We start from the raw sequence: 21,739 nt of genomic DNA on the forward strand, positions 1-21,739 counted from the left end.
CTGAATACAGAAAAGATTTAATCGGAGACTGTCGACATCGATTTTCTTTGTGTCGAGTCCGTTTGTTCGAACTCGAGCGAACGAAGGAATCGTTGGTCGAAAGTAGAACCGAAATTGCTCGTGCCTGCGTCCAGGCAATGATCTACGGTTGATCCTCGGGGTATCAGGGAATTCCTGGCGGAGATATCCAACGAGAAAGTAGAATGTGTTCGTTGATAATCGCCCAGTCGTTTATCCGCTGGGCAACAACGGTACGCCAAGGACTTCCGGGGTAGATTTAATCGATTCAGGCGCGGATTGGCGAGCTGTATCGATGGTGACTGGATATAGGAACGGGGACAAGTTCTAGGGTGATTTCAGCTAATGCTATTGGGATCAAGATCAACCTGTGTGCTTGCTAAAAGAATCTATTGATCTGCTAACTATCCACGACAACTTCGGTGATTTCAAATTAATCGATCGACATTCAGTGTGTGTTTATGATTTTCAGAACTTATTCGCATACTGAACCTTTTGAGGAATATTGGCAAATATATGTGACTTTAGTCTTTGTTTTCTATTCAAACATGGTTCCAATGAACGTTATTGTGAATAAATATTCACTAGAAAATTCTGCAAGACAAAATTTTCAGTAACATTTAAAAATATGTTTTAAACAGACATTCCTGAATAATAAGAAAACATTTCTTTCTGCTCTCAATAAATTTATCCATTCAAGAGGTTAAACGTCAGATACTGTTCCGTTCGATTTCTGACAGAGTCGGAGTAGACTAATATTTATCTCGAAGTGGTTCAATTGATTTATTTCCCATACCGAAGTAACGTTTAATAGTTACACGAAATGAATTCACACGGTAAGAGGCACACATGTGGGTATGAGAAGAAAGATTTATAATTTTGCTATTCCGAGAGCGAATATCGTCCTAGGGAAACCTTTGGAAATCACGGCAGAGATGACCCGCGCTGACACGATCCGTAATGGTCAGATACAAGATACGTGACATGTGGTGTACGGCTGTCCAAGAATCCCAGGCTCATGATGTTGTCACTCCCAGATCCGGCAATATACTAATTTCCGAGGGCCTCGAGTCAGTTTACCGCGGAATATCCAATCACGCATTTTGCAATTTATCGCAGAGTAACAAATATTTTATAGACTCAGTTCTTACCTTCTCGATTAGATATTAAAAGTATATAAAACAGAGATAACAATAACATAATATATAAGTGAATACTGCAAAACAGATTCTGCTTCGATGAAATTAAGTCTGCTGACCTAGACATTGGAGCGTCACGCATATATGACGCTTGGTAGCGGACGTGTTAATCCAAAATTAGTTTTGTGAACCATGTTACTCCGTTCTCGACGGTATTTTACGTATAACGACGACAAATTTCGAGGAGGGATGAATGATCGACGCAGTTGCGAGAAAGCTGCCGACCTCCTTAGGTGGATTTAATCAAAGAAGTTTCCGGGCAGAGCAGCCAGAAAACTCGTCTAGAAGCGTTTTCGGAGAGTGACCAGACATGGTTTCCGGTGCTTGAAGAGCAAAACGGTGTGTCCTTGAGTCGCCAAGCTTGACCTAACAAGAGGGGAATGGATGACACGTGTGCAGGAGGGGCCTCGAAGAGCTAAGAGATCGCGACCGAAACTACTCGTCCTCGGTGATACCGTCTGCGCATCAGGACAGAAAGAACGAAAGAAAAGAGGCGAACGCGTACGGAGGTCAGTCAGCCGCTGTTTGCAGCCCGTTCCCCCTTCGTTATCAGGCTTTCGCTCTTTGTTTCCTTCATTCTCGGACGATGCTCGATAATAGAGCTATCGAGCGAAAGGAGACAATTAAAATGGAAGACGAACGGAGAAATGCGGTAATTTTTCGGGAATCACGATTGGCAAACTGAAGTATTTATTCGTATTAACACATTTTAACAAACGTGCTTTAGGATTTTCTTGAAGTCTCCAGAATTTACAATTATTCTAAAATGTTATATGTATATATCAGCAAAATTGTATTTGACTCAAAGTAAACGAATGATATTAATGTTTATTGAATCTGATATTGAAATTATCACCACGAGAGGGCTGACTCGATGTTACAAGGCAAGGGGTTAATATGTTTAGTAGATCCCCAACGACCAACAGCCAAGGAATTATTACTGAACAGTTCCATCACGGTGGAAAATTACATTCATGAAAAATAGCAACAACTCTAATAGAAAACGTAACAAATTCTTCTTCATTTATTCTTTCATATTATTTCCAACAACGATTTTTAACCGCTATTCCCATGAAACACCCCATTACCTTTTTTAGCTTTTGATGATCGAGCGAACATATACATAGAGAAACAAAAGCTAATCAATGAAACGATCGCAGGATCGTATACAGTTCTGTGCAGTGTATTAATAAACGGGTGACATTGTAGAACGTGAAGCAAGCCCACCCAATGTAGATCCATACCGTACATGAATCTACCCAGGTATACACCACTTGCGCACGACTATCGAGTAAGACAAGGCGAGTGCCGGCAGTTTCAATTTGTATACTTTTCATTAGGATTCGTTAGTTTTCCCTCGAAGCGATTCCCATCAAGAAAATCGTTAAAAAAAAAAAAAAAAGAAAAAACACAAGAAGCGGGCACGTTCATCCAAGTTTGATACTCGGGGCAGACTTCAAGAGCCACGTTCCCAGTATTCCCCGATTATCGGATATTTCCTTGCCTCTCTTTTTTCCCTTCGCCAGCCCCTCCCTCTTGTTCGTTCGAACTCCCGATGGAATACGGAAACGATAGCGGCACGACGATGATCATAATCGGGACCAATAAACGGGGCAGTATACAGTTTGTCCGCGGGCGAGCGCGAAAACAATGCTGCTAATTCAGCGAATCGATTGGAAAATGCACGACTCGATGGAGTTGTTCAAGCCATAAGATTATTATTCAAACTCTTTCCGTCGCAGTTCTTGTAGAGAGAGAGAGAGAGAGAGAGATGAAAAAGACACGTGTAATCTGGTGATGTGTTATTTTCAGTTACGATGAATCCTTCTTTATCGACCTGATGGAATTTTATATAAATTATCGTGATATTGAAATGGGCAGAAAAAACTGAAGACTGTCCGGTAACGAGAGTTTCTAGAAAGTAGTCGCATAAGCACGAAAAAGATAAGAAGTACATAATTTCATGTAACATTCAAACCTCCTTTAGCTTCTAGAGAGCCTATCGTCTTCCTATCAACTGTGAATAGCAAGAATCGAATGATGTAAGATCAACGCGAGTAATCTTACAATTTTCTAGAAAATGTATCCTCACGCAAAGTCATATAAATTGGTGTATAACCTTGAATTTTCAGATTTTATGCGTTCGTAAGAAGTTTTTTATTATACCTATTTGGAGCCTGATACTCCCAATAGATTGAACAATTCTATAAATTGTTGCCCACAAGAATCTGTGCACGCAAGAAACTTCACAGTGCAATAATTAAACAAAAAAAATACTACCTGTCTCAACGACTCCCTTAGCACTCCGGACCTACACGCATCTATTCTGACCATTTCGACAGATCAATCGTATCCATTGGAAACGTATCAAGACATTAGCAAACGGTGTCCAATAACTTCAGGAGAAGTGTCTAGGTGAAACGGCAGCCCACTATAGTTGAAACGGTATACAGCCCTCGATCAGGTCCCCGTACCTCCTCGATAATAATCGATAGCCAACCCCGCGTTTCGGCGCGCAGTGTCGCGAAGATTGAGCCGTCGTCGTTGGGACCACACACTTTAGCTCCGATCGGCTGCGTGTGGACGTCCGTGTTCCCAACGTCCGATCCATAAATCGAGAGAGGTCTACCACCCCGGGTTTTGTACTTCGCTAATTGCCCTCGAGGGGGAATCGGTTTCCCATGGGCCAATAAAGAGAGCCTCCTTCTTCCCCCATCACCCTCTCTACCTGGTCCAACTCCGTCTCTGAGCCGTCCTCTCTTCTCCCTGGTCTCTGTTGATCGCAGCGGGGCCGAGAGTGAAAAGCTAAAAGAAACGCTAAGAGGGATCTCGAGGAGTAGGAGGAGGGCCGTTTTATTTTGGCATGCCGCGAACAGGAGAGAGATAGAGGGGCTTCTTTTTATTTCTCTCGGAGCCACTGGCAGCGCCTTGCCATCGCCTCTCTCGCTATAAGGTATTCTATGATGGTTCGTCGGTTCCAACGGCGCCCCTGTTAAATGGAATACGACTGGAGGACGGGGGTCGACGAACAGCTACACAGAGATAGATAGACAGATAGAGAGAGAGGTAGATGGTAAAAAGGAGGAACACCGTGTGGAGGAAGAAAAGCAGAAGAAGAAGACCAAGACGAAGAAGAGGCAACGCGGCGGGGGAGCCTCCGTAACTCTCCTTCCTCCTTTCAGAGGCAACCTCTCTCGACTAGACTCACTCGCCCTCCTCCCCCCTCCCTCCCACCCTTTTGCCCATGCTCCGCAGGACCACTCCTGCCCCCATTTCCCCTGGCATTGGGGGGATTTTTTCGAGGGCTCGGCCAACAGTGCACGAAAGAGACACAGATAGAGGTAGCAGGCAACGGATCTGCTGCTGTGCTCTCTCGTAGTCGCCAGGCTGCCAAGCGTGAGCAAACCGACCGACCGACCGACCAACCGACCGTTCTCTATCTCTTTCTCCCTCTCTCTGAACCCACACCTACGAGGGCCGGAGCGAGGTCGATACACGCGCTCCGCTTTGCTTGCTCGAGGGAGGACACGGCATCCAGCCGAGCGAGGGAGACGAGCTCCACCGTGTGTGTGCACGCACGAATCAGCCACTGAGCGGGGTTTCCATCTATGTGCACGTGTGTGTGCAGCCTGCCTGACACACACCGGATAAGATAAGCACTGGTCTCCGAGTGTGTATACGCGTATACGTGTTGTCAGAGGGTCAGCGAAGTGAGCTGTCGCGAGATTTTGGAAGACTGTTATCGATCGATGGCGATCGATTGATCTTCGGAGCGGAGGGTCTCTATTTTACGATTCTGGGCTAGAGATGAAGCTTCCGGGGTCGTGAGGACTTAGAGACGTGGGGTTTAATCAGTTACTTTGGAGTCCAGCTTATGGGATAATGTGTACTGTTGTACTAATTATTCTGTATTTGTTAATAATGACGGGTAGATAGGTTTCTTTTACTTGTTCGATTTTGTCTCTGGTGGAATTTAATGGGGAGACAACACCGTCTGATTGATGGTTAATTTGTCGAGATCGAAGCGTTTTTTTTTTCCTTTGTTTTTTAATATCGGAGGACTTTGAGATATTTGTTAGGGGAGTCTTGAGAGCAGAATCGGATCACATTCGGGGGGAGACAGACTTCGTTTTTCGAGAAAATCGACTTTGTGGAGGTATAACTTCGATACACTCGATGTGGAATACTGTCCAACATACATACGGGGAGTTTAAAGACCTTCCCTCACTCCGCCACGGCTAATTCCCCCACTCCATTCGAGTCATATGCCGCGTCATGTCTGTGCACCCAATATAAATGCAATGCGTTCTATAGAGGAGGGGACCCCGGCCGTGTAAAGGGCCTCAACTGCGAACAGCATTGATCCGTACTGTGTACAAAAGCTGACTCGAATACGGGAGTGAACGTACCACCGGCTTCTCACCTGTGGGTGTTGGAAGTTGCTTGGAATGGATAGTTTACAGTTTAAGCGACTTATTACGCTTTATTCCATTTATTTTAATAAACGATAACGATTCGGAGAATACACCACCGGCCAAAAGTATGGGACCCAGGTCTGATAATTATTAAGAAAAGAGGAAATTATTATTCTAGAAAGATTTGATAAAAGTATAACTGATAAAAGTACAGACTCCCACAAACGCACATTTCGTTCTTCGTGTTCTATAGCCTACGCTGCAACGGATCCTACGGCACTCCTAGTTGCGAAACGTCATTCCACGTGTCTGCTGGAACAATTTTTCCCAGCATGGTGCTCAACGGTACTCAACGCTACAGAGTCTAATCAGTCATGCTCAAGTCTGCTTTTTGTATTATGAATTGAATTAACCTCTGTGGTCCAAGCGCGACGGTGTCGAATTTTCCATTAATAAATTTTAAGTATCTCATAAATTCTAAATTGCATTTCTCTTCCTTTCCATACATAACATTGATACATACTTTGGTATATGTTCCAAACTGTTAAGATCTCAAAAAAAAAAAAAAAATAATTAATAGTTCGATATTAGATATACGCTAAAGTATACTACCCTCTAAAATCAGCAAATTAAGTATATTTACTGCATCACTTACTCAAAACAGTTCCTCTCATTCCCTACAATCCTCTTCCCACATTTCCGGAAGAACGATCAACCCATCGCTAAAATCAAATAAAAAATCACAGTTTCAACTTAAACGATCATCACCGTACCGCACATACATACATACTAAATACACCGTCAACCTCAATATCATACCATTAACCATCAAATCCTCTAAGTTCCCACGAACAAACCACCCAAAAAACCCCAGTCCCATCTGAAAGCGTCGAGAGACCCCAAAAGAGAGCAACATCACTCGTTTCACTGAATCCCATTACGGAACCCGCGTAGGTTCTTTCTTCGCAGGGTTTGTTCCATCTCTCGGTGCGCTCGAGACTACTGCTAGCCGCATCTGCACACGGGCGTGCAGGCCACGTCGGCTTTCGGTACAAGAGCAAAACGCGAGGGAGAAGAGCACAAGCGGCGAGTGAAGCCAAGAAAGTGGCGGCAAAAGGTGGTGGAGAGGTTGGGGGAGAGATGGGGGGGATCGATGGGTGGGTGGGTGAGTGGGTCGAGGAGTTAGACGAAGAAGCTGGTAGACGACGACGGTGTCTCCTCACGCCAGTCGAGGGGGCGGTGGGAGGGGAGTTGGAAAGAGTCGGGTAAGAGAGAACTGAGAGTCGGATTGAGAAAAGAGGTGGAGGATGAAGCGGTACGAAGGGGGAGGGAGGGAGAGAGAGAGAGAGAGAGAGAGCGCGGAAAGAGTCCAGAGACGCCAGAAGTGGGAGTCAAGAACCCTACAAGGAATTAAGAGCTTATTCGTAACAGGCACTGTGATGAAGATCCTATGGCTCGTGAAGAGGGGAAAGGAAAGGGAGGGGGGGGGGGGGGGGAAGTACCTCGACTCTCCCGCACCAAGGATCTTTGGAATACCAATCAACCGGCTAATACGTTTGCCCATGCGGGCACGAAATTGCCTGGGACGAGAGAGGGCCCTCCTTCGTTCGAACTTTCGTCCCTCATCACCCCACCAAACCCCCTACGACGTGCGTTGCGACGCGTTTACCTTGTTCCATGGACGCGCGACACCTTCGACGGGATCTTTGGACGGCGGGTTTCACAAATGCACGGTTCCGTTTAGGAATGAATGACTGTGATGGATGGATGGAGTCGAGATCGGTAGAGTGGAAGAGTTTTCGGTTTTTCCACGGGATTATGGCAACGATATATGTATGGTCTTCAATACTGAAACTAATGGAAGCATTTAGAACGACCGGTTAGTACTGTTAGAACGATGATTAAAATGTTACGATGTAAAGTGACGGAATTGGTTGATTTACGAACTGAATATTTTCTAAAGGCCCTGATGAGATTAATTTGAGAGCAATAGATGTACACTACTCGTCGGTGGGTCTAGTGTTAACGGAAACACCCAAGCACTTAAATCAAGATTTTCATTTAATCATATCGTTCATTTAAAAAAAAAGGAGAGATAGGGAGAGTCTAGGTATTATACGTATATGATTTTAAACGAAACAAATTGTACATAATTTTCACAGAATATGCCCTGTATCGAACGAAATGAAACTTTCTATGATCGACTATGTCTGGCCAAACTGCACAAGTTAGAGGTTGAAGGTTAATTTCATTAATTTACTTGAAATGGCGATTTTCTCTTCCATCGTCGTGTATCGAAATGTAATTGGGACCATGTTATGTTCTGACGTTCTATGCAGCTGTGCTCATACAGACCCAGAGATATTGTTCAACGAGGGAGGGGACAATAGAAAGGAAGAATTTCGAGCTGGACGGAACGCGTGAAAAGTGGCCCCGCGTCGTCGAATCGCACCGTGTGCACAATATCCAACCCTCCCCCACCCTTCCAGCCCTCCCACACGTTACCCTTTGAAGCCATTGTACGCATCGTGAACCGTGCGCGCCGCCGCGGCTCGTTACAGATCTGTGAAGCACCACTTCTCGCCAGGCCCGCCGGTAACTGTCGCATAAACGACGGAATCGCGAGGACGATCAGCGTCGCGGCGCTATAACCGGTCGCTGGAGTTACGAGGGGTGGGTTTAAACTTTTACCGACACTGGAACGCCAGCGTCTGCGATTGTTTATCCGATTCGAGCGAGATCGAACACCAATGGGGATTGTATCGATCCGTTTCACGGAATTCAACATTATTTAGCCTCCACGTTGATGCTCTGCGATGCGTGTAAAACTGTCTATCTTAAAAAATTTGCATTCTGTCAAGCCTAGAAGTTGTCGTCGAAAGTCGTTGAAGATACGGAGATCGAGGAAGAAATTTCTCGACTTTGGCTGTGATTATTGTCGAGCCTTGTTAGTAGGTAGTTTTTGTAGAGTCAATCCTGGATGAGTGTTCGAAAGCTCCTCGGCAGTAAACATTAAATATTTCTGAAACTAATGGCCATATGCGGCTGAAATAAATATCATTGGCTTCAGAGTTCTAACCGTACTAAACTTCATTAAAAAGTCAGCGTTACAACGGGGATCTCACCCTGCCAATGCCGAGGACTCTTCGAACACTCATCGAGGATTTACTGTAATATTTCCGAACGTCGTGTAAATGTGTGAGGTACAACCAGGTATACGCGTGATTCCACTCGAAAAACTAAGTGAAAAATATAGAATAAAATTGTCTTCATTCAAGACTTCGTTTTAGAGAACATCTGCTGGACTCGGATGGCGCGTCTGTTCATTGCATTCTGTTTCTACTTACTCTCATGATAACGGAACACACGCGTTGTGGATTAACCTTCATAGTTGATTTTCTACGAAAACGAAACCTCGAATCAAATAACTTCATTGTATATTTTCGACCTATTTCATCACGTAAAATCATCCCCCATGGCCGATTGTACTACCAGTTAAATGACACCCTGTATAACTCGAATTCAAATGAAATATTCTAAAGAATCCGAATATCTGAGGATGTAGTCTTCGATATTGGTATCTTATGCGGGATAAAAGAAATTCAGATTCACAAAAATATTCAGTTAACAAGAGAACAAATAAGAATTTACCATTTGTTTCAACGAACGCACAACCCTACGCTTTAAACCCAATTATTCCGCGGATTCCTTCTCGGCGAGAACCTTGAACTCCAACTATTGGAACTATGAAAATACAATTTCCAAAATAAAACGTTTCAACACAAGCCCTCAAACTCCTGTCTCGTAGAGTCGCATAAATACTTTCCACGCGAAGGGGAATGCTCACCGAGGACCAAAACTTCGGAATCATTACGCGGAAAGATCGAGATCGTACGGAATCGTAACGAATGTGCATCCGCGTGCAAGATTGCACAACATTATCACACAAGGAGACCTGTCCAATAACCGCTCGTACATACATGGAATACACACATCGGGGAAAGGACAAACGGCGCGCGGTGGTCCGTCCAACATTTTAACAAGCCATCGAGGGTCGCGCGAAAATGGATAAGGAATGACGCAACTGCCGCGCGTCCCACGCCAACCGTTCGCGAAAGAGGTTTATACGTTCCAATGGAGAACGATATTGGCATTGGTAGTCCACGGGGGTATCCAAGCGGGTGTGGGAAAGGGGAGGGGGTGGGGGGAAGCCTTAAAACGGCAGTGAGATTTTATAGGAGTTTATCTTCCGGTAATGGGAATGCTGGCTGGGAATGGAGCCGTTTCGAGACTGTAGCTCGCCGCCGTGACCGAGGATGTCATGGAAAATGGCCGAGGAATCCGAGCCATTCGAAGATCGGGATTGACGCGAGCAAGCGATTTCACGGTGGTGGTGGGTACGCGCTCGAATAAAACGTATTAATGTTATACCGTGCGACATTCGGTGAAACGATCGCCGGGGTGTTCTCTTGATTCGCCAATTGCTCGATCAGGAGGAACACATTTTCATGTAAATTTAATTTTTCTTTTTTGTCCAGAGAAGCATTATGTATTAATACGATTTTTGGGAGGGAGTATATTCATTTTCGATCGAATCGATTATTACAGATTATTTAAATTGATTTGTTACCGTTACTCTTACTTTTCACTCACTTACAACTACTATGTATTAATACGATTTTTTATATCGGTGGCTTTCTCGAGTCGATCGAAAAAATCCGGAGAACTGAGACTACGATAAGTATCTAAACAATAAGAACAAGGGATCTACGATTCGTGTTTGAATTTAAAAATTCGCAACCTAATCTAGACGTCAAATATGTACAAATTTCATTTATGCTCTCGAGCTCGTAAAATCACGCGACGGTACGTTTCGAAGAACAACCACGGATCGAATCTTTCTACAGAAAATATGACAGCACCACATCGAAGTGCAGTGTATGTGGCTGTCGTTGTCGGACGAACCACTCGCGCAGCTGGCCCCGGGAATACGCTTTGGACTCGACAGAAGATAGTAGAAACGGTGGCCCCGGTTTAAAACTACACCAACACCTGGGAGGTATTATCATAGCATGACTTAATAACAAGGCTAAATACCCGACCGGAGGAGATCCAGATGAAAGTTTCCGGCGGCGCGGCTTCGCCGGTGTGGGACCGCTCCTCGGGCTCAAGTCATTGACGAGGTTCCGTGCCGTTGGTAATGGAACCAGAACACCGTAACGAAGTCCCACACATTCCTGGTTTAACGAACCGTCTCGGCGTATTCAAGGTCCCCCCGCCATCAATCGCGCTGCGATCTCATCGGAGTCTGACGCGGACTCATCGAATCGGCGGGAGACAATTCAATTGCAAGGGTAAAACCGTTGTTTCTGGATCGACGGTAAGTTCGATACACACAAGTATCATGTTCTTGTAGATTATTTAAAATATTAACGAGCAAGTATACTGTGTACACCTTGATATATCTACGTAACGGTGAATATGGGGAGCGATTCAGAGAAATTGGGATCGAGCAAAGGTTCGTTTACCTCGAGTGGTTTCAAATGTGAAACTGAAACCTTGTTAGATACACTAAATTAATTTATTACACTCAGTTTTCAGGTGGATATCCATAGTTAACCATCGATCCCCAATGCTGACTAGATGATAACTATACTGCGAATTGCGTGCATTTATAGTCCATCCGAGGGTCTAAAACTCGGTATAATAAGAAGTCAATAAATTTTCTGAAAAAAATCTCAATCATAAAGACCTGAATCTCCTCTACGCGTCCACCTGTCAAGAAAATATTAATACTGTATCATGCATTGCTATAAATCATAAAACAGTCGTTACTGACATTTTCGCATTGTGTTCGAAACAACGAAGATATTTCAGGCGGACTGAGTTCACGGTGGACACACTGCATGTACAAAGGGTACTTCCGAAATGCTGGTACAATCGGGACGGAACACCCGTCCGTACAAAAGAATCATCATCGGTCGAGGGAAAAAGAACGAGGCCGCGAGACGGGTACGCGGGATGACGGGTCGCCGCGGCGACTGGCGGGTTCCCCGCGAACGAAGATGCGCACAAGCGGTCGCGCGCTGCCAGATAACCCACGTGACCTTCCCCCGTTTCCATATCCTCCGCGTCATACGGCGTCAGTGGCACGAGGAACGTCCACGACACGTCGGCGTCAGCCGTGTGCACACCGGTCGTCGCGTTAGGGAGAAGGGGGAGAAGTTGGGAGAGCGGGGAACGACAGGAGAGCGATTAAAAGGATGCCAGGGGTAGGAGAAAGTAGACTCAACGCGGTGGTGGGGCCGATAAATTTGCTGTGTGGAAAAAGGTGACGAGGAGAAGGGAGTGGGGGGCCCGTGACGCGCGCGCGTGCACCGCCCGAAACTCAATGAACTGCTTTCGATTAGCCTGCTCATTTTATTCGTCGCTGTTCTCGTGCGGCGGACTCGTTAAACGATCCCCGATATCTATCCCATCTACCCGCGTACTCGTCTCATCGTCCAGCGCGTTTTTTTTTGTCTCCCACCCCCCTCCCCTCTACCCTGAGGGGGTAGGGATCAGAGTCACGAGGGTAGTGGGTCAGAGCGTGGCGGTTTTTTTTCTCTCGTCATTCTCCTCTTCGTTGGGTTTTTTACACATTTTTCTTTCGACGTTCTAGCTTCGCCGCGGACGGAAACCGAGAAAGCGGGTCGTGCGGGTACAGGTCCGTTGGTGTCTTTTAAATGGGTGGTTCATTCTGGATTGACCAGGGGAATACGAGATTTTCTAATGGAAATGGATGGAGATTGGGTGAACGAGCGATGCTTCGAAGAATGTAGAGGAGAATTGGGGTTGTTATTCAGGGGTAAGAGCGACGGGGGGATGATGCTTCGTGGGAAATTGATCGGATATCAATTACTTCCGATTTGCTGTTTTTTCATTTATGTCCGATCAAGGCATTTTAATAAGTTATATTAAATCTAATACGAAAATCCGTTGAGTAGGTACGCGGCTGATAGAGTGTCTGTCTACTACAGCTTGTTTCTACTTACGATGAAAATACTGGTGGCGTTGCGGGACACTTGTTAACCCAAAATTGAAAAAGAAACCAATCAACAAGTGTATGTGTAATATCTTTTCTATTATATCCTTTGCAAAAATGTGGCAAATCGATCTATATGAATTATGAACGTATAGAAAACTGTTATCACAAAATCATCGATAAGATCATCGCAAGTATTGTTACACGCAGTAATTTCAAACTTCCTCTAAATACATTCCCCCGACCAAACATAATTAATAAAACTCGTTAGAACAAATAATTTCACCAACTTCCCACGAGTAATCGTCGAATCTTCCCATTGAATCTACCAACAATAAAGTATCAATCTCGAAAATGCAAATATTCCTCCAGTGAATTTCAAGGCATTTCTCACAACGATGACCACGAAACTTTATGAAGACTCAAATTAGTACTTTCGAAAGGGACCAATTGACAGCCCCAAAACCGTGAATGGCTTGCCTAGAATAAATCATGCAAACTTCTTTATTCCACGAGACATTCCCTTCGTACTCCATCGTTCCAAGATCCGATTCCATCATTTCCGACCGACGCGAAAGAAATCGGAAGCCGCCCGGTTCATAAATCACACGGGGTGTTAACCACATCCACCCAGCCGTGATCGTCGATTCAAAAAGGGAAATTTTCCTAATTCGCGGTTCGATTTAACGAGCGATCCGTTCGATTTGGCCACGATCCAATCGGCCCGGTTTCCATGGAATGGGGATGACGGCGTGGCCAAGGATGAACGGGTGGAGGGACGTCGACGAGGAGGCGTCGGTGGAAACGGACGAAGAAAGAGAAGAGGCGGCGGGGCCGCGGTGCCGAAAGGTGCGTTGTACTCAAACAAAGTAAGATATAATTAGACGGGTAGACGGCTGCGACTGCAGGAAGCCCACGTGTGAAAGTCGCTCGCAGAAACCTCAGTCGTCGCTAAAAAGATCCCCAGTGAGACGGGATATTGGATTTACCACCATTTCCATGATTATAAAAATTTTTGAAAAATCCTACGCTACATCTCAGATAATAAATTCTTATTTCTATGTACAATATATAAGTAAAAAGCAGTTTTTATTATATCGAACGTTCCAGTCGTTTCCGGCGACAACGGCGATAAAACAATCGATGTTCATGGCCTGAAGAGATTTCGAAATTACTGAATCAAATTTTTAGGTTTCAGATAACGCCTGGACAATAAGCGTGTAGAACAAGCCAGACAATAATCGAGAGGAGTCTCTATACTAAATTAGTTAATGCAATCACCATTATCATACAGATATTGTCTATGATAAAGCTTCAAATTGCTTGCACGTGACAAGTTACAGTAGTGTAACTCGATATCATCTGAATACTCGAAACTTTTCACGTTTAAACTTCAACCTATTCTTAGACACCTCAGGCTGGAGTGCCCACCTCTTAACTCTACAGTGCACAGGTGTACAAAAATCAGTCCTACACATACATGATACTATTGTACACCCCGTCCTCCACACAATCATCTTACAATTGCAACAATTATTAGGATCTACACCTTCTATAAAGTACACTAGATATACCAGTTATAGTTAAACAAATGTACAATTTTATAATCTAAAACGTCCTAGCACAGGTACAGTTATACAATAAAAAGTAACAACACGAAATTTCCTATCTAGCAAAAAGAACGACAACGTGCACGGGGATGGGGGAGGGGGGCAGTGGTCAGCGACAAATCCGCGAGCACAGCGTACTCAGCGCACAAATCAACCGAAAGGAGCCGAGAGGGCGTCACGCCAGTTAAACGGGACACGTGTAATCAGTGATTAGCGGTCGCGCGACAAATCGTCGTTTATTGGCACGCCGCGAGCATTATGCGCGCTCGTTAATATCACTCCCCCGCGGCGGGACGGGACGGCGAAGTTCAAAGTCGTAGATTTCAATTAGCCGCCGCCGGAGAGGACAGAGTTCCAGTCGCTCGCGAGCCCGCGCGCCAGTTAGCCGGGATATATCCTCCACCCTCCCATCATCCCTCTGGAATCGCATAATCGAAATGCAAAACGGGCCCGATCGATGATATCAGCAGCGATAACGTATCCGTACGGTTCGCTCCTGATAATGGAAGGGCAACAGGGACGACTACGACGATGGTACCATGAATTGATGCAGTCCTACACGGAATAAGACTCGGTACCGGAACCGCCGCGATTAATCGCGGGCTGTCGGGGTTAATTCGTTAGTGGAACCCTCCAGGGGCTTTCGATGATTCACCAGAGCTCGCTAGAAGTATCGAATGATGGATATCTCGGGGTCAGGGAACCCTTCTTCGAGGTACAGAATTGTGGGGGAGGGGAATGGAATATGGTGCCCTCATGTGGGGGTTGCTACGGAGAACATTTTTATAGGGGTACCGCGTGTGGAATGGAACTTTTACTGTGGGTCTGTTGTCGCATGATGAGTTCAGTTTGTTGGCGAGGTATGCTTTAGCCATCCGAACATTTGTTAAAATATGGGATCAAGAAGCTTGTGACTACGAGTTGGAAATAAGAGTTTCGATTCAGGTAGATCTACACTTTTACATGTATTTACCGTCGAATGGTAAGGTGGGTTTTAAGATTGTACTTGGTAAGGTGGGGTCGGATGCAACTCAAGTTCGCTTTTGAAATAACAGTTCTTCAGGTGTGAAAGAGTATCTTTATGATTGTGAATACTTTCGGGCGGAAGGAAACATGTCCTAAGAAATGTGTAGAATAGAAATTTGTAATAATTAATTTTTTTAAATTATCTGCTTATTACCATTTCTAACATAAATTTTTGTAAAGTATGTAAATCAGCGATTAAGATCGATCTTTGGTACCTTCTTGTGGAATAAACAGATTAGAATTCACCGATACGCTAACCAAGGATGTATTGAAATTAAGTTCGCTACATTTTGATTATAGAATAATATTTAATAATTAAAGGTCGACGGTCCGATATTATAGAAAGGGTATTCGAAATGAAACACTCGGATAAAATTACAGCCTGACCCCGCAACCTCGACGAAGAATCATTGATTTATGGTTATCCCGGCTAGCCAGAAGTACTTTTTCATCAAGCATGCTATTATATACTATACTTTCTTCCAGGTAGCAGCTCCCTATATCGCGAAACTTAGGTGTTACGTGCATCATTGGGAGACGGTCGAGCAGGTTTTTAGCATAAAAATCCTTCCTCGAACCGCTCCGGTACGATCATACGTGCGTCTGTATTACCGGGTATTACCCTAACTACCGTCGCATTATGGCAATTTTCAATTTTCCCGCGTTCTCAATCGCCCCCACCACGTACACTCCCTTCAGACTATGCAAATTCATGGGGAACAAGAATAATCGAACAAACGTCACCGACGTCAGATTCAAACATTCGAGATAAATTTTCGTAAAATTTGAAATACCTTAAATTTCGTCCTCCTACGTTCGTCTCCGAGAATTCGATTTATATCGGTAGAATTAATCCCGCAAATGACAACTTACCTGTAACAAAAAAAAACAAAATATCGATTAAATACATCGTTTTGAAAATCTAAGGTACTAATCCTCATCCGTCTCTTATGTCAATTTGAACCATTTTTGTCCTAAGAAATTACATTATTCTATCGTACCACTATGTCGATTTGACAGCTAGGAACAAATTAAGTTAAGACGGATGAAGGTTAAAATACGAATCTAAAAATACAATATGAAATTCGATAAGGGGTACAGTTAGAAAATAATCGTATTTAATTATATCTCACGACCATCTTTACAGGCTGTACAAAATCCACTTTTGAAATTTACAAAAAATAAAATCTATCAACCACAGCGGCGATTTTATGGAGAGTTTCGTCGCCGAGGCTGCCCCCGATGGTGGTCACCGGTTTGTTCGTGACTGCTCGGAGTAACGGTGAGGATCGCCAGGGTTCTTTCGCGAAAGTAACGGAGCCGATGGAGGCTGGTAAAGGTCGTCGGTTGGATCGAGCGGCGAAATTAATCACCTGTGATCGATAATCTCCGCTTCGACCTCCGCGGGATCTTAATCTGCGAGACCACGAATGAACCGAGGCCGGAGGCTGTGTGTACACTGTACGTACCTGCGTTTACTACGCGCGCTATTGATCCTTGAAGGATTCCTTGCTTCTTTTTTTTTTCTTCTTCTACCGCTTGAACACCTTTCGTAACGCGTTCTAACGAGCACCACAGGATGGTTATGCAAACGTGAATTTTTACCCGGGAAGAAACGGAAATTTCTTTAATCCATTTAAACCATTAACCGTATCCGTTCGTGGGTGCCTGTAGCGAGCGCGATTAAAGGTGAACAGAAATTATTTCATGCAACTTGCACCGAGGTTACATGCAAATACCAATTTCGGATCAGGGATCTTCGGGTGAATGCATTTGGAAAAGCACGAAAAATCGTGGATAGATACACGGTTGACTAGGAAATGACAATAGAACGAGGCTTTTACCAGGTTATAAATACTTAAAATATGCCGATATTTAACCAAGCAGCGGTGATACAATATACATATATTTTTTTCTTTAAACTATCAGATTAGTTATTAACTGAACATATGCAAGAAAAAAATGGAGCATTTCCCGCTTCGATGAAAATTCACCCTATTCTCTAGTACCGTAAGTTGGGGTAAGTTTGATCTAAAGCCAGAAAATGATCAGTTTCAATTTTTCCAGCTCCTTTGCAAGTATTTTTACGCGAAATACCTTCTCACGTAAAAATCAATTGAATGTAACAATATGTAGAGCTACAAAATCGAAAACGATGGTTTTTTGACTATAAGGACAAAATTACTTTGACTGATTGTAAGTCAAAGTTACCCCAACTTACGATAGGTGCGTATTCGAGGATCCAGTCGTATCACCGAGAATAAAGCAATCCAATCCGAATCGCTAACGATTATATTACACACAAATTATTCAACCGTTTAAGCGTCTGGAATACAATATTCAGTGCTCGGCTAATGATTTTACATGCATATTCCACTCGAAGTCCCGGTCGAATAACGGCCAACGCAACGACCACGATGCACAAGCCGAATTCGCACTCTCTTCCGCGAGTAATTCCATCGGGAGGGCACGGTTTACAATCCCATCCCAGACCCCCGGCTCCGATTTCGTTCGACGTCGTTACAATCGAGCAGCGAAGTGCATTTCCTTACAATGTCGGAGATGATAACGCTACGATGCCGTGAGTTTTTTGTGGGAACGACGGAAAACTTGGAACACGAAGGGGGAATGAAAACTGATGAGCATCTCCGGTTAGAAGAAAACGAAACAAGAATGGGAAAGGTAGACGAAATCGATTAATTCGTAATTAAGTACAGCCATCGAAAGGTGTACCAATGAGTAATTGTGCAATTTTTCAAGTTACTTTGATAAGAATGTGACAAAGCTGTCATGAGCAATTATTTCGAAACGATTTAAGAATTTCGGGGCTATCTATAGTGGATTATGGAATTTTCGAATTTTATGATTTAACAACTTCAATTCTATCTGTGGTGGATTATAGAATATTAAAATTGTACATTTTAAGTATGTACTTCTCTTTGTCACAATGTGGTTTAACGATTCGATCAGATGAACCGAACAAAAATAAATCGAAAGCCAAGGTAAGTCAACGAATTATAAATTAATAAATTATGTTTCTCAAGGTGATTGCAGCAACTTGTACGGCTTACATTTGCTGTTTTTAAATTTAGCTACCGTACAGCTGTTTCGTCAACGTGAAAATAAAATGGGAGAACGGTTAAATTCGGTAGTTGGAGCGACCCTCGAGCGTCCATTTTGAATCTGCACAGTGAAATATAAAGCTAGCCCACATTCATCAGGTCAATCCTGAAAATGATTCATCGTGTGTTCCCCTTGGCCCGCGGGCAAATCAATTTAATTTCCTACCTCCGGAACGATCCAGCCACGACGATATTTTATATTTTCGCATCGACTACCCCTCTTGGCCACCGGTGTTCTCCATGATTCAAGCTCCAATAGGGGAGACACCGGAAGATTGAATCGATTAACACAATTCGTTTAATTGAGAATGATAATTGAGTCCGCACGAGCGATTCAAGTCTCTCCTGGGCGTTACTTGTGCCTGGAACGAACCCTTTCGCACCTCCGTGTCGTCGAACAGTGATAAATTTCTGGTGAGAAATCAGCCCCGAGGCTAAATATGATAATTACGCGCAATAATAATTTATTTCGTCTTTCATGGACATCCCTTTCGTTCACAGTAAAATGAAATTCGTTGTGGAAGCTCGATCTCGAGGAAGGAAAAGAATTGAGGTATTAATCGTTACTGGGCGGTGTAATTTTCAGCAATCAGGACAACGGTTACGTTTCAATCTGTATCATTGAATTCGTCGACGAAACCATGGGAGCTTCTGTATTGGAAGCGCGACCAAAATCGTTTCGAACTGTAATTTTATTGCGATTGATTTCTACTAGCCGTAACCGTACCTTCCTCGACGGAATAATTACGCGAAATTGGAATATTAGATTTCACGCGATCGATTCCACGAGATTTAGAGGTGACATCTTGCACCCCGTTCCCGAGTTTCCAAAAATTGATTCTGTACTCGAGTGAACGGCGATTTTGATAGACACTGAGAACAGAAGAGAATGAATATCGGAGCAGCCCACACAGATTGCAGACTTTACAAAAATGTTCCGTTCCCTTCGAAAGAAAACCCCGTAATAAACGCCCCGAAACACCACCACCGCGATCCTTCCAGGCCAGTGCGCACCAGAGGCCTCCATTTACAGATTAAAACGCGACACCCGGTATAAGAGACTTGGAATTGTGCGCAGGAGGGGGATGGGCTCAGGTGAAAGAGAAACACACACACACAACGGCAAAATGATTTCGGCCTCCAGAGGATCTCGCGCAATAATTTCTCGATCCATTAAGGCTCGTGGTCGTTCGTAAATACAGATGCACACACACACACACACACACACAAAGACAATCCTATAGAGAGTGTAAACACGCGCGTATTAACAAGCGTAGGACCCTAGGGGAGTCTCGTAGGTGGTAGGTTGGACGGCCGCCACTAAGAATTCAATTAACGGTAATTATATGGCGACCCTCGTGGCGGCAATCCTCGTTACTTTTCTCCTGCATCCCTTCCCCTCCATCGGTTCTGCGACCTTCCACCCTTTTCTTTCTTGTCTGCAGGTGCATCCACACGATCCAGGGAACTGGCAAGCGGGCCTGCCAGAAACTTCCTACCAAGTCCCATTCGGAGGCCTAAAGCCCCAGGTCTCTTTACCGTTTTATGGTCCCCCTTCACCCTACCCTGTCAGATTCTCCATAGCCGTTCTCCTCCACACGTCCCCATTTTATTGTGATCGGGGCACGAATATACATACTAATACAGGGTGTCCCAAAATAGTTGTAAGCCTTTGAAAGGGGTGATTTGAAACAACTTTTTCCATAACGAAAAAGATGATATTTACAATCTCGTAAATATAATTAATAGGTAGAATAATGACTCGAACAATTAGTGTAAAACGTTAATAATATTCCAGAAGGAAAAATAATTCCACACTCGTTCCTATAAATTATTCTAAAATGTGAAATATTAAAATTGCCCTCAAGGAGAATAAATAATATTCGTGTTTATGGAATACAGTTTGAAACCGTCCCTTTGATGTTATAAGGCAATAACGGGATTAATAAGGTTCCGATCATTATTTTATTTATACCTACATTGTACAGTGCTGCGACTACAATTCAAAAATAGTACACATGGTACCCCTGTCTACTTTAAATTTCACCCCGACTCTATGAACAATCACCTCTGAAAATTGGGGGTTCGCGTTTAATACCGGATGGAAGGTTCCCAAAGAATTGGCATGGATAATCCACGGTTCCACCACCCCCTCTAATTGTGTACCCGCGGGGCTCCTTGGAGCGGAACGGTCGTGCTTTTATGCCCTCCCACCCCCATCCCCGACCCTGGATCAGGCTGACTGCCAAAAACCGCCAAATCTTAAGCCACCACCGCCAGCCGGAAAACTCCTTTCCCCGCGTTTCCCTGCGTGACCGTGAGTTACAGTCTCGTTTCTGTAATTAGCGGGGAAGTTTTTCATCAGCGGACAGGGGTGTGTCCCAAGCGTCTTTGGGGAGTTTCCAGTGTACGCGTGGAACGAGATAGTAATTGTCTCTGTTAGATAGAGTGCGATAATATGATAATTACTTTGATATCTATAGGCTCTGCCACTCATGTGTACGCTTAAACATATTCGCGTAGAATTGAATTTACTATTCAACTACCCACGCCATTTTTATTCATTTTATGTATTCATTTATTTGAAAGTAATATTTAATTTCTATATATTCGTTTAACGTTCACTCGAAACATCCTGTAATTTTCCATGAAATATGCTATGCTTTTATGTAGATATAAAGAATTTACTTACATTGTTACGGACGAAATTATACAGTTGGTCATTGTTGACAGAAAACTCTTTGTTCTGTAATGCACTTGTATTCACAAATATTTATGATACTGTCATTTGTAATCACTGAATTGTCGTCAGTTGTGTGATGGTCCTTCACAGCCTTACCAGGAAAATTCTAACACGACTTGTGCACACCATGCTAATACTACATGCGAATGAAAGCATGATCCTTGCGTCCCGACACAAATATACCCCCCCACCCCTCTTTAGTACCAACAACGTCACTTTGTTCCTATACAGGTCATGTTTTCCCTACTTCTTGCAACGTTGGTCCTTATACAGTTTTCCTTATCTCTCGATTAGAGTGGGGATATGTCGTCGTCTGTTCGGTAAGAACAAAAATTCTTCAAAACCATATGTTTCTCTTAAATATCCATAATTCAAATGAACCCAGGTATACCTAAAAACGGCCTCATAACGTATATTTCTGCTTCGTAATATTATCCTTCACAATATTTCACGAGGAATCGACTCTCAATCTTTTACTGCGCTTTTTAAACATTTTTCAGTATGTTTCAATTGCCACCTATCGTTCAACTGTGGCCACTTGAAAGACAATAACACACAGGCATCCCGTAGATATTCCTTATA

At 43.9% G+C, this 21,739-nt stretch overlaps 1 protein-coding gene across 2 annotated transcripts in view; it reads right to left on the bottom strand.

Annotated features, from left to right (window-relative positions):
- Positions 1 to 21,739, bottom strand: part of LOC107186251 (nucleolar protein 4-like) — a 79,842-nt gene that overhangs the window by 38,321 nt on the left and 19,782 nt on the right. Inside the window, exon 1 of one of the 2 annotated variants that reach the window (XM_015574079.1) lies at positions 6,288 to 6,320. The exons of the other annotated variant lie outside the window; for it this stretch is intronic. The gene's annotated coding sequence lies outside the window, so the exon portion shown is untranslated. Of the gene's footprint in view, positions 1 to 6,287; positions 6,321 to 21,739 lie in introns of those variants that run through there. 2 annotated transcript variants of the gene reach the window in all.

The sequence above is a fragment of the Dufourea novaeangliae genome, unplaced genomic scaffold, assembly GCF_001272555.1.
Source record: "Dufourea novaeangliae isolate 0120121106 unplaced genomic scaffold, ASM127255v1 scaffold64, whole genome shotgun sequence".
NCBI lineage: Eukaryota > Metazoa > Arthropoda > Insecta > Hymenoptera > Halictidae > Dufourea > Dufourea novaeangliae.